Raw genomic sequence first — 16,182 nt, forward strand, 5'->3', positions numbered from 1 at the left:
TTTTTATTGTGCCAGCTGATACAGCTGGGTCCTGATATCTTTATTTTTTTGGAATTCAGGGTGGCGTGCAGTGGCAGCACAATGCTCAAAGGCTACAGTGTTGGTATGGGGTCACGTATCAGGCTTGCCCTGGGGTTGTGAAGATATTAGGGAGCATGATACAGTGTGTCTGTCATTCTCAATGCTGCAGCTGCAGTGCCGTGACTTCCTGGGCCAGGCTGTCCATGTCCACATTTCACAGCTTCAACGTGACTGCTGCAATGAGACAAGACATTGCAGCGTCTGTGCCAAGTCCTCACACAACCACTTGCTCCCTCTCACAGAAGAGCATCTGCAGCCTGGCTGCCGCTTCCCGACTTGCTCGGGTCATCCGTAAGACTACGTCATTACAGAGGACATCAGGCTGCACTCTCCATAAATTAAATCGGGGACTGCATTTACACAGGGACAGACAATCTGGGTTTAACCCTTGAGGCACAGATCAGATTTTTCCACAGCTATATCTGAGCGGGGAAATTTCTGTTTTCTCCTTCTTAACAAAGCCGGAATCAGATTTTACATCTGCATAGACACTCAGTCAACATTGCTGCTACTTCCACAGCAGGTCTGAATATGTTGTGGTCAAACTCATCTGCAAAATTTGGATATAGTTTATGTGTGAGATACAAATCCACAAATATAAAGAAACCTGCATTTAAGTACGTTGATATCATGTCCCACTAAAAGAAAACCTACTTTCTGACATCCCTTTACTGTATCACACTGCAGGTCCATATGGGTGGGAATTTGTATTCAGCAGGTTCTTGTATTCAATAATTTATCATTGATGTGTATTGATTTACTATCACAGGGACCAAGGGTTGACCTCTTCAGTGAAATATGGTCTACTTCAATAGCTGTCATGGCTCCTCCACCCCCCTGAAATTTACAGACCACAACCGTCACAATGTGGCAGTTTTTATTTGTCTAATGGGGCTCTTTAATGGTTTCCATTTACATTGTTGTGAATGTACCACTAAGGCTCAACAGCCTGCAAACAAAACATGTGTAACAATGTGAATATTACAAATATACTCAGGTGATATCATAGGGAATGTTGTAAGACACAGTCGTGCTCCCTGTAGACAAGTTAAGAAATCACCAAATAATATGAAATGGAAGCGCTTCTTTTGATTATTAAGGGGCCCCCTGTTGGTCGGACCGGTGGACCTTTGTGTGGAGAAAAATGATCTCCTCCCATGCGATACGAAATTAAACATACCCCCAACCAGACTGTGAAATTGTGCAGTTCAAAACCATTTTTAGCGCAGTGGTGCAGCCCATACACATAAAAAGGCGGAAAAGTTTGCTCATGGATAGGCCGTTCAAGCCCTGAACCCCGTGTGACGTCGTTGACACTTTTCACTCCGATTGTCTTCATTTAATGAAACTATTCAGCTTTTTCAGAAAACACGGGCTATCACGCGTTTTCACTTCAGTCGGTGGAGTTGCCATAACCCTTCCGGCATCCGTGTTGAACCTGCCACCATTTATAGCCTCGCGGTGACAAACAATCTTATTATGAGATTTAAACTTTGCCTCGGCTAGACAGGAGGATCAACATGCGCTCCTCTCGCAGTTATTCCTCGCAGTTTCCCAACTGATACAGTAATACCTACCTACATACCCGCCTCCTTTGAATGTGGTTAAACGCCGGTGTCAGCTCTCGGTGTATAATAGAAAAACCCAAGCAGGGCTCTGGGTCTGTTCAGCACACATAAAGGCGAGCGGTGAGAGGAGCTCAACCCTGAATTAAATCACTCACGGCTAAATGGATCTTTGAGACTCTCCCTCGACGCAGCCAGTCGCTGTTTTTTGCGTCTTCAGATCGAAAGCAGACAACTGGGATTTTTTTTTTCATTCTTTATCATCTAACAGAAATATCTCCTCTTTGAAAATGTCTTGTGTTGGTGGTGGCATACAGTAAGCGGCCAGCTTTGTATCGGGAAGAAGCTCTTGCTCCGCGATCGTCAAGCAGGTAAGCTGTGCTGGATATTGTACTTTAACATCGCAGTTTACAGACAGCATGTACTTTCTTTCTATTGCGTTCACACGGGGCAGGAACAAACCTCAAAGGCAAAATATTACTGCTTTACTTCACAGTAGCCTGTTAGTATGGCTGTTGAGCATAAACTGTGTGGTCATGTTCAGTAACTCTTATCTTACAAAGCACATACACATCTTACAAAATGCAGAGCTGAACTTGAACACCAGCAAGCTGAAGTCGGTGCATTTTGAGAGATGTTAACGGGACACGGGGTCACTTATTTGCTTTGACTGCGATTCATGTCGCAAATAATGTCAGTACCCTTAACTTTCTCTATTTTAACATTTATTAATCTCAATATTCATTTGTCTAAACAGTAGCATTTGCGACACAACGGATTTGCATTTGTTCTGCAAACACTCCACCTGATTAAAGCTCTAGTGAAAAGTACTGTAGTCGGTACTTTGCAAGTGTAAACCTCCAGTAAAGCCGCCCGCTTGAGATGTCGCTTCAGCACCACGGACAGCTCCCGGGCCGCCTCAGTGCGCCAGTCAAGGCTGAACTTTATGTCAGAGAATCAGACACAGAACATGATACTAATATGTATATAAATGAGAAACTCAGTGCTAATATGAAGGTTTACTTTGCCTAATTATTATTCATTAAAAAAAAAAAAATAAATAACAACACTAGGCCTACCCAGCCTACACCACAGTCACAAAATGACAAGCCAGTTTGTCGAGTCTGCACATGAAGCTTCCAAGACACCATATCATTGTAACGCCCTGCATTAAGTCATGGCAAATGTTGTGATTTTGACAGTTTAAAACAAAAATATTAAATGATTAGTGCTTTGCATAGCCTTAGCCATTATGCTGTCATTATACAGGCTTGTACTTACAGTAGCCCTGCACTCAGATTAGCTGAGGATTTTGCTGCGTCTGTACCATCTGTCTGGGAAATGCATACTATATACTGCACGGTAGGCTAGATGTGTGGATTTATTTGACACAAACCTTGATATGGATTGATTTCTTCTTCTTCTTTTTTTTCTTTTCTTTTTTTTTTTTTTTTAGTCAGCAGAGGGCTAATTTCCAAAGATGTTTAGCCAGCTATATTAAGTCTTTCACACAAATGAAGACTCCCTGGATTCAAGGTCTCTGTCAGGGGAGAAAGAGGTGGTGGTGGTGTTGGTTGGGGTGGGGGTGGGGTTGGGGGGGTCAAAAATGCTGAAACAATGCCAAGTTTAATGTAACCTGCACCTGCAGTCACAAAACAGCCAGAGAAATGACAAGCTTATAGGAACAATTCACTGGCGTTTCACTCAGCTGCACCCGTGGACGTAGGTGTAGGAGTGCTGTATCATTCTTGCTTCGGTTAAAGAATGTGTTACTGTCCTAGTGGCATTTAAAGGCAGGAAAGCATTTAGGATATAAAGCTCAAACAATACGTCTTGTGCCACTGAACTGCAGGCATTGTATTAATTGGCAGCGGTTGTTCTCATTCCAATCATTTCATATAGAAGATCAGCCCCAGCTTAGCATTCGCCATCAGTGTGAATCACCACAGTATCTTACTTCTCCCAACTTTTAATGTCTAGAGTTATGACTGTTTCCCAACATCTTAGTTTTGCTGCTGTTGCTAAAGCTGTCTCTCGCATTAGCCTTCACATCTCCCTTTTCCTGTCCCCGTCTCCCTTATCTTGATTATGCAGCTGGATGATTGAGTCAGCTATTTTGTATGCAAGTTGCCTGAGCTTGGTTCTTTGTGGAGGAGAGAGAGAGAGAGAGAGAGAGATCGTGCTGAGGATACTGAGAGAGAATTACAGCTTCTCATAACGGTGAGGAGTGGAAAAGACGAGGCTGCCCCGTTCGATAAATTGCTGTTTGAAAGAGGCAGATATCCTAGGGGGACAACGGTTTTGGAAATGTGACCAACCTTTCTAAATGGAAATAGCAGAACACATTACAGTTATCCACGGCTCTATACTGTGGACGACTAAAATTGAGGCATCTCAAACTCTTTGCTGTCAAGTTAGTCTGAGATAAACCTATTTGATCTGAATTGAGAGAGATTGAACTCATGTTGTACTGTACATATTCATTTATGTAGTGCTATGGAGAGGACTGTTACAGCTACAGTTTCATGCTCACAGGAACCTAGATTTCAAACATATCCTGGACAGACTGTCCTGGTGGTTGGTTGAATGGTGACTGTCACTTCTGCAGTTTCTATTAAGAAAAAGGACATAAAATCATGTTTTAATCTATCCTGTATTGGTGATCCTGTTGATAGTCAGTGTATAGTTATGTTATTGATGGTGTTTGTGTGTGACAGCAAAAACCCTATACAAAGAACGCAAATATTTATTTTTTCACACTGCTGTCATGTTGTAGAAAAGTTACCGAGGCTTGGCCGGCTGTATGTTCAAGCGGAGATGGTGTTGTTATACAGTTAACAATGTGGAAAGTGTAATCAAAGAGACCAGCACTGTGAAACATATGGTACAACAGCATGGTGTATTTCAGTTCGAGCTCCACAGCTTTTCACAACCGTAAAATTCAATAGGGCAACTTCCTGTGCTGTGAGTAGCTGCGTGCCATTTTACAAGAGCTGTTGCGCTTCCTCAGTCTCAAGTGTCCCATGTGATACTCACCTGTTTTATAAGAGGAAGAATGAGCTCTTTTACCCCAGCGGTGGGGAATGCTATAAGGATGTGAAATTAGTCACAGAGGGAAAACAAAACAAAGGAAGGAAAGATGTCTTCTTTCTTTTTCCGTGCTAAATGTCTGGATAAGACGCTGTAGATAGTTACAGCCCAAAATATGTCAGCACATTGTACATTAATAAAATATGAACCATATAACATTTCCCATAAAAGATAGGAATGTTATTCACTTTTAATAGAAAACAACTTCTGAAATACAAAAGGTCAACATTCATTGGCTTGTTTGTTTGATGATATAGTAGCTACCCAGAGCTAACTGCTACTTATTATTTTAGCTTTAAAAACATATAGAAATTCATGCATTATAATTTCTCAGCATTTCAAATTCTGTTTTTGCAGTGGCCAGACTTGTGAAGAGCTCTCTGTGCTGAAGGACAGGACCTTCAATGACACTGTCAGAGTTGCGCCTCAGGACAACACACATGAAAAGGAAATGTTATTGACAGTAACTTAACATTCAGGAAAGAGGGCAATTGGTTGAAGATTTCCAATATCTAATAAAGGCTGTAACTAACAGATAAGGCTTTGAATACAAAAACTGCTGGCTCCCTTAAATGCAGATGCCGGGGGCACATTTTATTTAGCCGCTGCAAAACAAAGATGCACTTTTGCTGAGATGATACCTCCTAGCAAGCATGCAAAAAAACCCCAAAAACATTAGCAAACTTCACCTTGAATCAGCAGCTCATGAGTCATTAACTACACATTGCGTTCACAGAGCTGTGGCCTGGTCTCATCTCAGGAAAGAATATATTTGAGTTTACTCAGGGGAGTTCATTGAAAGTGGCAGCAAAGGCCCTTTGGATTCCAGCCACATTCCAAGGAAACAAAAACATGGTAGATGTGACCATTATTGCTTGGTACTTTTATTTCTTACTTACCAACATTTTATGTGCTGGATACAAGCTCAGTAGAAAATGAGATGACTACCATTTGAAAACTGATCAGCCCACAGAGCTGAGGAGAATGCATGTACGTGAGCGGAAAGCTGCAAACAGTAAAGTTGGTATAAGCAACTGGACCATTGACAGATTGTGGGGATCAACCCGGAGATGTAGGGATTCACTGGAGGGTGTGAATCAGTCATAATTAATTTAGGAGTGCGCAAAAATTATTCCGCCCCAGTGCCAGAAACGTTTCTGTGTAGTTTCCCCAGCCACCTGCTGGCTGCTTTATGATAGACGAAGCCCTTTAGTAAACAAGCATTACGAAATGGCAGAGTGAGGTGCATCGAACATTGCTCTGTCTCTTCCTTGCCATCTCCTCTGCAAAGTAATTAGATGCCGGGATGCAAAACACCATGGCAGTGTATCTGCAGGCTCCGGCTCTGCTTGATGAATAGCTTGTACATGAGAGCCCATTAAAGCTGGCGATACATAACAGTTCTGTCAAAGCTCACTTTGGAAGCAGGACTCTTTTGTTTGGTTTCTTAGTGAGTGCGTGTCAGAGGACATCCCTGATCGCCTTTGCTGAATTCATGCTCTTTGTGACATCAGATTATGTATATAATGATGATCATACCGCAGTCTGTTGTGCCTTTTGGTGTGTGGCTCACCTTCTTATTACAGATGAAATGTAGGGTGGCAAGTAAAGGGTCTTTAAACATTATAACTCCATATACTAATAACACCAATGTAGTTTGTAGACACACTACACACCAATATAGAGCTGTCTCACTATATGCAAGGCTTATTTCCTCTGTACATGGCACAAAAATAAGTGTTATCTTATTGTCTTTTTTGTTTATGAAACTGAACTGTTATCAGTCATATTCTCTTCCAAATGGAAGCATATTTTTAAGAGATTGTCAAATAGTATAATAATATCATCATGCACTAATATATATTTGAATAGCTGAGCCAAACCCCAAAGGATCGGGGTCATTACTTAATGAAATCCTAAAGCCAATTTCTTTAAGAGGCAATGATTATGTTTAGTTTCTCTTCCCTTCCTGCCACCTACAGATCATAAAATGTCTCTTAATTTCTATTGGGAGTTTGCACATATAACTGATCAACCACGGTTGGCTCCAAATTATGATATCTTAATGTGCAAATATGGAGAATTACATTAACTTCATGCATGATTTAACATTCACTATTTGTCCATATGACTCATGTAAAGTCCGTAACATAAATTACTACCTTCAAAATATTTTTTTTTTTACTGCAAATCACTTGCCATATAGGCCTTTACTTCAAAGTTTGACTTTGAATAAAATTATTGCTCTGACAATCATCGGCATTCTATAAAGGATCACAAGCTGTAAGACGCCAATCTTAGTAATAGCAGTTATAAAAGCCATATTTAGCTATCATTAAGTAGCTTATGTGGGTTGCAGACACAGGTGTGATTATTCCTTTTTCTTTGGTTGACATCATGCTAGAAATGGATCAAAACAGAGTGTGATCTGGTGACTGCACATCCTATAATGCAATGAAACATCACACAGTATCCTTCCAATTTGAATTCTTCACACAAAATAGCTGCACTGAAGAGGTCACTTGTCATCAGGTGTGAATGAAGATGGATGACAATGTATCATGATGACGCATTTCGAAGCTGATTATCTTCAGTGCAAATACCATTTTTATGGTATAATATAAATTAGAGCTTTGTAACATTTTAAGGATCATAAAAATGATCAGAAGATATGGTACTCACACAACTAGGCATACTATACGTGTACTTGCAGAACACACACAAACATCCTCTCTATCCCGGAAAAGACAGACACCAATCACATTAATTGGTTACTTGGGGAAATATAAATCCCAAGCAGTAGGTCTGCAAAGTCCAACACGCTCAAATAAGAAAATATATTTAAGATTGTGAGCTGTCAGTCTATCAAATTAAAGCCATTTTATAAGGCAGACTTAATATGCTGTGTTTCGTTGTGAGCTGTGCATCTTTTGTTTAGATAAGTGTATTAGATTTCAGTGTAGTCGCAAATAGTGTTAGAAGATGTAGTTGATTAGATCCCTGATTGGTAATGTGGTGTGATTAGGTAGCTTGCAGTTTCCTACCAGTTATGAAATTTAAACCAGCAGCCTTTAAAGACGACAGATGCTCCGTGAATAAAGGCAGCTCCCATATGCCACACTGAAAGCAAATGATTTTCATCAAATGATGTGAAAATTCTTTAAGGGTCGATAGGTGTCAAAAGTAACACCATGATAATACATACTGTAGCTCCCTATGTCATGAAGTAGCAGGAATGGGTGGAACCAAATGCAGAGACTGGAAAGCAGGGCTGAAGAAAATCATCTTCATTTCAAGACCAAGACTTATATACTAACTGAACTAATAAACAAAGTCTAGTACAGAGTGCACCAGCCAAAAGAACAAAAACACATGAGTACCAAAAAACAAACAAAGTCCTGGCAGGATGTGACAGAATGCCCCACCCCCCCTTTAAGGGACGGATTCCAGATGTCCTACAAATGCCACCGAGGGACACAGAATGGATGGCTGACGTAAAACGGGGATGAGGAGGAGGCCAAAACTGACAGTCCTTAGGCCAGGACAAAGTGCAGGTAGCCAGGGAGGTGTTACTCATGCAGACGGCCAGAGCGCAGGGAACCAAGAAGGTCATGCTCAGGAAGGTGGCTAGGGTGTGGGGAACCAGGAAGGTGGCACACAGGCAGGCGGCCAGGACACCAGGGAGATGGCACCCAGGAGGGCAGCCTGAGGATGAACAGGGGCAGAGCAAGACAGTTCAGGAACAGCGAACCCAGGGGAAGAACAGAGGCACAGCAAAAAGTCTTAGCCGAGAAGCCTGGGGTCAGGACCAAGGGAAAGCTTAGGACCTCTGGCAGGCAACCAGAGGGCAGGGGCAATGGCTGACGCCACTATGAAGGATGACCAGGAGGCAGGACAGATGGCTGAAGGCACGGCCCCTGTGGAGGCTGGCCAGGAGGCCAGCGGCGAAGGTGGGGCCCCTCTGGAGGTGAAGCCACTGGGGATGCTGCAGACTCTGGAGGCAAAGCAAGCAAACCCAGCAGCCAAAGGAAACAGCTCACCAGGAACCCAAGGACCAGGGACTCCATGACCCCGGGCAGACAGGGACAGGACAGCTGTAGCTCAGGAACAGGGGACTGCCGCTGCACGCCAGCGGGAACGGGAAGTTGCTGCATGCCAACAGGAATGAGGAGTTGCTTCAGCTCAGCAGGGACAAGAGATTGCTTGGGCTGGTGCGTGAGCTGAAAGCTGGGAACCAGGGGCTTAGTCTTTGGGACACTGAAGAGCGGAGGCTCTGAGGTGCTGGGAAAAGGAGAAGTAGCCCTGGACCGGACAGGCAAGGTGGCAAGACAACCCAATGAGTGGTGTTGTTGTCTGCCATGACAACTGGAATTCTGGTGGATGCTACAGGGGCCTCCCAGAGCTAGGCGGGTGCCCAGATAGGGGTTTTGAACAGGAGTGGGCTCGGGACCAGCAGGCTACAGGCTCAGAACCCCAAGCCTTAGAAACTGGGGAGCAGGCTGGTGGTAGACTCACTGTCTTAGATGCTTGATAGCAGAAGAACTCAGAGTCATCTGAGCCAGAACAACAGGTGTAGAAGAAGCAGAATGGCGGTGCTGGTGGCTGGCAAGCTTGGAGGCCTGTCTAGCTGATCAAGGTCTCCCCAGTGCCAGATGGGTTCCTTGAAAAGGATTTGTCTCTGCTGGGTCCATTACTGGTAGGATCCTTCAAGTCATGAAGTAGCAGGAATGGATGGACCCAAATACAGAGACCGTCTTTATTTCAAGACGACGAAAAGCAGCAAATGACCAAAAGTACTGAACAGAGTGCAACATAGGAAAAGAACAAACACAAAGATTCCCAAAAAACAAACAAAGTCCAGGCAGGATGTGACACCCTATGAATGTTTGACACCCTATGAATGTTAAGTAACCTCAGTCTGCGCTTTTACACAGCCAGTGATGCTCCGAGGAAATGAACCTGTTCAGTGACATCAGCAAACATTTCCAAGCACATTTTTGTTGTCTTTTTCGTCAACATGCTAATGTGCAACAATGTGGGTCTTAAAAGCTTTGACACTCAGTATTTCTGTTCTGTGATGATGAACACTTGTAGCGCAATCGGCTACTCCTCTGCCTCTGCCTCCTAAAAATATTCAATATATCAAAAAAAAGTTATATAGTATTCATTTTCTTTTACATTTTGAAAATGTTAATTGATGTGTTATGAATGTTAAATCATAGAGTATCTGTGCATGCACTATAATAAGTTTTTTTTTCAGATTGATTAGAGACTTCTAATTCAGTTAGTAAAGGTTAATCATCTCTCTAAGTAAGAAGCTCACACCACTCACTGTTTCATATTAATTCACACACAGCATGACAGCCAATGATTGGAAGTTTACTTTAGTTTTCTGCATGTAAACAGTCACACTGCTTCCAGGTTTGTGTCCCATTTGTTTGTGACAATCACAACCTATTTAAGCCAACAACAACAAACTGTTCCATCTGCTGTAGTCTGTAAAATCAAGCAGAAAATGTAAATTGTTTTTACACAATTACATTTTAAAATTGCTGCACCTCTTCCTTAGTGGGAATAGGCTGACTTGCAGTATCTAGAGACTTGTTAAAAACTATGATAAAAGCAAAAATACAGTGTCTCATAATGTGATTGAAGAACTGGAGAAACATTTTGCAGTGATGTAAATGGCAATAAAATGCAGGACATTAGTGAAACCTACAATTATACCAGAATTGTCCTTTCACCATTCAAGCACAAAGTTATTTTGCCACTCACAAAGTTGCTTGATAATGCCTCTATCTTTTAACTCAAGGGGTTGATTGTAGTGCTGTTTTTGCTCCGTGCACCCAATTGCCCCTTACAGACTGAACAAACATTTCTTTAAGTGTACAATCATCTGAAGTGAAAGCCAAGAAGACAAGGAGCAATCAGATGATCAGTCCAGGACTCATCTACACTTTGATGTTGCGTGAAGGTCATCCCTTAATCTTCCTTCACATCGCAGCCAAGCACATTGTCGTACAACCGTCTGATGGATGATTTGAGCAAACCGATTGCTTCCTATTGAGCCAACTCTATAGAAGCCATACAGGAGACACACTGCAATGCTCATGAGTGCTTGATGGCTGATGGGAAGCCCCCACAAAAATCCAGCTGACCCAGACAACAAGGTTAACCTTGGTCAACATCAGACAGTGTTCTTCCAATCACTGAAAAGCAAGGACCTTTGTGAGTGAATTTCTGACTTGTTAACATTGTTGACATTGTAAAGATAATTACCATCAACACTTTTCTTAGAACACTGAAATGGAAGATTGTATGTTTAGTCAGGCATGGTCCAAAGAGAGAAAAAACATGTACATAGACTGTCATGACTTGAAGTCCCCTAGGAACTGCTAAATGTCATGTTTGTGAACATGTGGAGATACTTAAAGGATATGGCTGGCTATTTTCTATATTTTTCTTATTGTCAACAAATCTCATATGCTGAGCCAAACCAGCAATGAATTGATCTACTTAAAAGTATTGTGTGTGTATCCAAAATGTGATATATCATATTCCTCTGTGCTGTCGACTTCCATTGTTGTCCAGAAATTATTAAAAACACATCATTTAGCCACATGGCTGCACTGGGTGACATGTTCCTTCACCACAAAGATTACAATCATGTTAGTTTGTTTAGAAATGGCTCCAAAGACTAATAACAGCGATTATGTTTTCAGTTCCCGTGGGAACGAGGTTCTGTTTTCAGAGCTTTGCAAGCTTGTTGTACTACATTTCACAACCTTGACATTGTACTACATTGTAGATTGTAAATAACTTTTATATAAAGTCATGAGGTTGTGATTTGTAGCACAACAAGGTAGCGAGGCACTGTAAAAGGAATTGCATTAACATGCATGTGCAGTGGAGTCTGCCTTACATGGAACTACTCTCTGACGTGATTGCTGTTATTACTCTTTGGAGCCGTTAATGAACAAACTACTGTGACTATAATCTTCCTGGTGAAGGAACATGTCATCCAGTGCAATGGTATGACGTGTTTTTAATAGTTTTTGGACAACAACAGAGGAATATGATATATCAGGCTTTGGATACACGGACAATACTTGTTAGTAGGATCATTGTTGTTGTTGGTTTGGCTGTGTGATTTGTTGACAGTAAGAACAATATAGAAAATTGCCAGCCATATCCTTTAAGAGCACAGATGAGAGAGCATACTGCATAAGAAATTTAGATGGATTCTTTTAATCAGAAGGATTTTTAAACTCTAATGTGGAATCACTATTCAATTTAGATATATAATGAAAACACTAATCACATCATAGTTTTAAATCCTTCAGTTTTTGAACACAGAAAGAAAAATGTTCCTATATATTGTATCAGGAGGCACAATTTCATTCATAATGTGGAATAATGCTGCACTAGTGTTTGCAAGTGATCCTTTCTACTTCCTGCAGTAACAGCCTCTTGACTCACCATGCGGCTGCTGTAACAGAAGGCTTTTATCTCACTACAATCCCAGCATTTGTTTTACTATTGAAGTTCAGTATTTATGCCCGCTGAGAGATGACAGGGAAACAAAACTAAAATTCCCCACTTTTTTATTTTCGGGACATTTAATAGTTCTTTTATTATACAGTAGAAACATCACATTCCCAGTAAACAGAGGTGATAGTTCCTGCAACATTGAACTATCCTTCAATACCTCACCTGAGCTTCTAGCAGGGACCGATAGCTTGTAAAATCACACAGAAAGGATTCACAAAGTCAACCTGCACTGAAAGAGAAGATGACTGCTTTAAAGACCAGTCGAGAAGGGCAGGTTGTAAATAATAGGGTGACTGACTCATCAATAATTTCATCAGCCATATGTCTAGCCGTTGCAACCTGCACACGACCTTGACTGTTGTACTCTGGGGATCAAAGGTCAGTTTTGTGAGGAAATAATTAAGTAAAGCGTCTTTTGATAGCTAGTGACTCAGTGAGAGCGTGCAAGCTGCCAGAATACCTTTAATGCATCTTTACATCTCGACTTAAAAGCCTTTAAGCACTTCTGTCAAGATGGTGCATAGCTTTTAAGTTTTGGCTGGTGGGCAAATTCGCTTACCTAAGCACATGTGTCTTGTCATGATTAAAGAGTGCAACATGTTCCAAAGTGTCCGTGCAATGACTCTTCTCAGGCTTTAAGAGAATTACTTCATTTTAACTAAGTAATACTTGTTAAATCTACAGATTGTCAGTGAAGAAAATGTGTTGATAGGATATTGTTACCATAGAAACTGCTTCCAAACTTGGAGCAAACATACCAGCATCTACTTATAAAAATGTGCCAGTATTCACACCATTACCAGGCCACAGTGTACCATGACACTCATATTGGATAGTGTTGTTGCATACTTGACTTACTGTTCACTGACACTATTCAAAGGCTTTAATATGATGGGAATTATTCAAAGAGCCTGGTTTCTATGCAGTTGTCTACTAAATGAAGTCTTGAAAAGGCCTTGGTGGAAGTGCTTTACACAATGACTTGTATAAGGGGCCTCGAAACAACCAACATGATAAATTAATTAAGACTCGCACTGTTTGTAAAGAATCCCAATGAGTCCCTTGTGTTTCTATCTTTGTGACTGATTAAGCAATGCAATAAAAAGGTGTATCCTTTACAGAGAAGATTGATTGCAGACCAACAAAGCAAGGCAGAACACTGGACTTTTAAAGTAATAACTGAACTGATCCACATCAAGTGAAAAAAAAATCACTATATTTGGTGTGCCCAGAGCAATGAAGTCAGAGTTACACTGTGCCAAGTTTTGAGAGTGCTGTTACCAAATACTACAGATCATGATTCAGATCGGATGCAAGACCTTTCTTGGCAGCCTACTTGCAGCTTACAGCAGCGAATTGGGAACATATCAATATTTACCTGGATAACTGCCATCCTGAAAGCTGATATCTCTAAACAACAGCCAGATGAATAACATCTTGTGAATATAACTTATTTCTCCCAACAGCTGATGAAATCATGGACAAAATGTCTTGGTAGCATGAACACTTTTCTTAACACACTTCTTTAACGAATATTATCCAGGCTGACAGCTGGCAAGAAAAATGGTCCATCCCCAGCTGCAGAGCATCAATCTGACGCTCCACCTGTTGTCTCTTCACTCACGCCCTCCATTGCTCATTAAACAGCGTTGCCTTTCAGGGCGAATCAGCTCAGCCTGGTGATCACCCACTGTGAGACCAGAGCACAGAGAGAGAGAAGGGATCTGGGGTGCCAGATTGTCAGGCCTGTGAGGTGTTATTCCTCAAATAAATATGGAGATTATGTGTAAAGCCTGTATGCCAATTATGCTTTCCCACTTCTTTAGTAAGACCACTTGGAATTCTGTGTGAAGCTATACACAATGAAAGGGTGTACAGTTAGGCTCCCTTGTGATTTGATGAATATGTGCAATATAGAACGAACAGGAATTGGAGAAAAGCAAAAAGGTTCTTTCAGTAGATTCTTGTCTGTACAAAACAGGAAGCGTATTGTTCTCTCTGCACACCCACTGTTCAAGTCTCAACAATCAAGCCCATTGGAACAATAGGTGTTTTGTATGTGAGGGCAGACTCTATCCTTTCCCCTGGGCATACATAATGCCAACCACACACAAATATTCTCTTATTTTATGTGTGCAGTGCTACACCATCAAAGTATTACTCCATATGGCGCCTTGATAAAATATTCTGTTATTTTATCCTCAGGATGTTGCTAAGAAGTGAGTTTAGGTAAGTCAGTGTTCATGATGTTCATCACATGGTGCATTTCTCTAAAGAAAGAACTGGCAAGTCACCCTGATTGACCCTGTAAAACATTTCACACTAAATATTCAAGGAATTTTACGACACATTGTGTTATCATATATTCAAAAGTGTGTCATGTTTTTCTACCATTGCGGCTCACTGATTAGCTGTCTGGTTAAAGTGTGTAGGGTTACAGTTTAAAGGTTTTCATGGCCAAATGCTGCAAAGACACGGGTGATATCTTTCATCTATGATCTCTGACCTCCACAGTTTCATGGGTGTGGTCAAAATTGTGCTTTGCTGCACTTATAACTCAACTGTGATTTCAAGGTGTAGTTACCACACCTTGTATATAATACTTAATCATTAATCACTAAATTAAACTAAACTAAATCACAAAACTTCAACCACTGCAGGTCAGCAATAACATGATTTTCAGATTACTTTTTAAAGGAGAATTCCTCTTTTTAACCCAAGTCAACATTAGAACTCGTCTCTGTATCCACTGGATTTAGTCCATCTCATCACACAGTAAAGACAGTTACAGCCTGTAAGATTCAGGAACACCGAAGGAGGAACCAAATCATTATCATTTTTTTGCTGAGCAATTTGCAGCAGTTAAATAATACTAGAGGTGTCTTCTGTGTTAGCAGTTTCAATAAATGGATGCTGCCCATCCCCGAGATGAGTTTGCTCCGCTACTTGGGAAAGTTTTCAGCAGACAGATTGAGCAGGTGTCGGAGCAGAAGGTTTTATTCTTGAACGCCTCATTTCTATCATTTGCTTCTCACTTTTTAGTAATGTGCTGTGCGTTAAAATCTCAACAAAAAAAAAAGGAATGCAAACATAACTACAACAGCCACTAAAATAAAACACAGAACAGAAGTAAAAAAAAAAAAACAACTGAGAAAACATGGTAAATATAAATGTGCAAAGAAACAGGTTTTATAGAGTTACAAGTTTAACACAAGCTTAATATGCAATACATGTTGTATAACGTTCATTTTTAGGATGGACTGTTGGAAGAGGTTCAGAAGTGCCATTAAAAAAAAAAAAGAAAAACCAAAATTTGGGTGCTCGCCATAACCTGTCTGAATTTAGATTCCCCCCAACCACTTTAGGCGAAATACAGGTGCCAAAGATCTTCACATTTACAACCTACTGCCAAAAACCTTTGGCAAATTCCACATAAATCTGAAAGAGAAAAAAAATAACACTAAAAGCATGTTTGCATCCCTTGTGATCTGTTAAACACAGATATTACATGGAGGATAAGCCATCAATATCATGAGGATCAATGAAATAATTTAAATAAAAAATGAAATGTATCAATTCATTAATAGCTGCAGTATGGATGCTGTACAGCGATTCTACTGCTGGTGTGTGTATGTTTTCACCAGTATGTGTGTGTGATTTACCTGTCCCATGTGCATGGTTTCACTAATGCAAGTTTCAATCAAAGTCTGTCATCCTCTCATGCAGCCCCGCTATACTGTAGCGTATGTATTGTCTCAATCTACCGCGTCATCTCATGCAAACATGAGCAATCATTACAGGTCCTCGCGCTTGTATCTTTTGTTCGTTGATTGTTTCACTATCATCGCTGCTGAATCAAGAAGCTGAGTGATATTCACAATTTTGTATGCAAGTA

At 41.0% G+C, this 16,182-nt stretch overlaps 1 protein-coding gene across 1 annotated transcript in view; it reads left to right on the forward strand.

The window, feature by feature from the left end:
• Positions 1 to 1,619: 1,619 nt before the first annotated feature.
• Positions 1,620 to 16,182, forward strand: part of elfn1a (extracellular leucine-rich repeat and fibronectin type III domain containing 1a) — a 73,319-nt gene continuing 58,756 nt past the window's right edge. Inside the window, exon 1 of the mRNA XM_044330187.1 lies at positions 1,620 to 2,017. The gene's annotated coding sequence lies outside the window, so the exon portion shown is untranslated. The remainder of the gene's footprint in view (positions 2,018 to 16,182) is intronic.

Source organism: Thunnus albacares, chromosome 17 (genome assembly GCF_914725855.1).
Source record: "Thunnus albacares chromosome 17, fThuAlb1.1, whole genome shotgun sequence".
Classification (NCBI taxonomy): Eukaryota; Metazoa; Chordata; class Actinopteri; order Scombriformes; family Scombridae; genus Thunnus; species Thunnus albacares.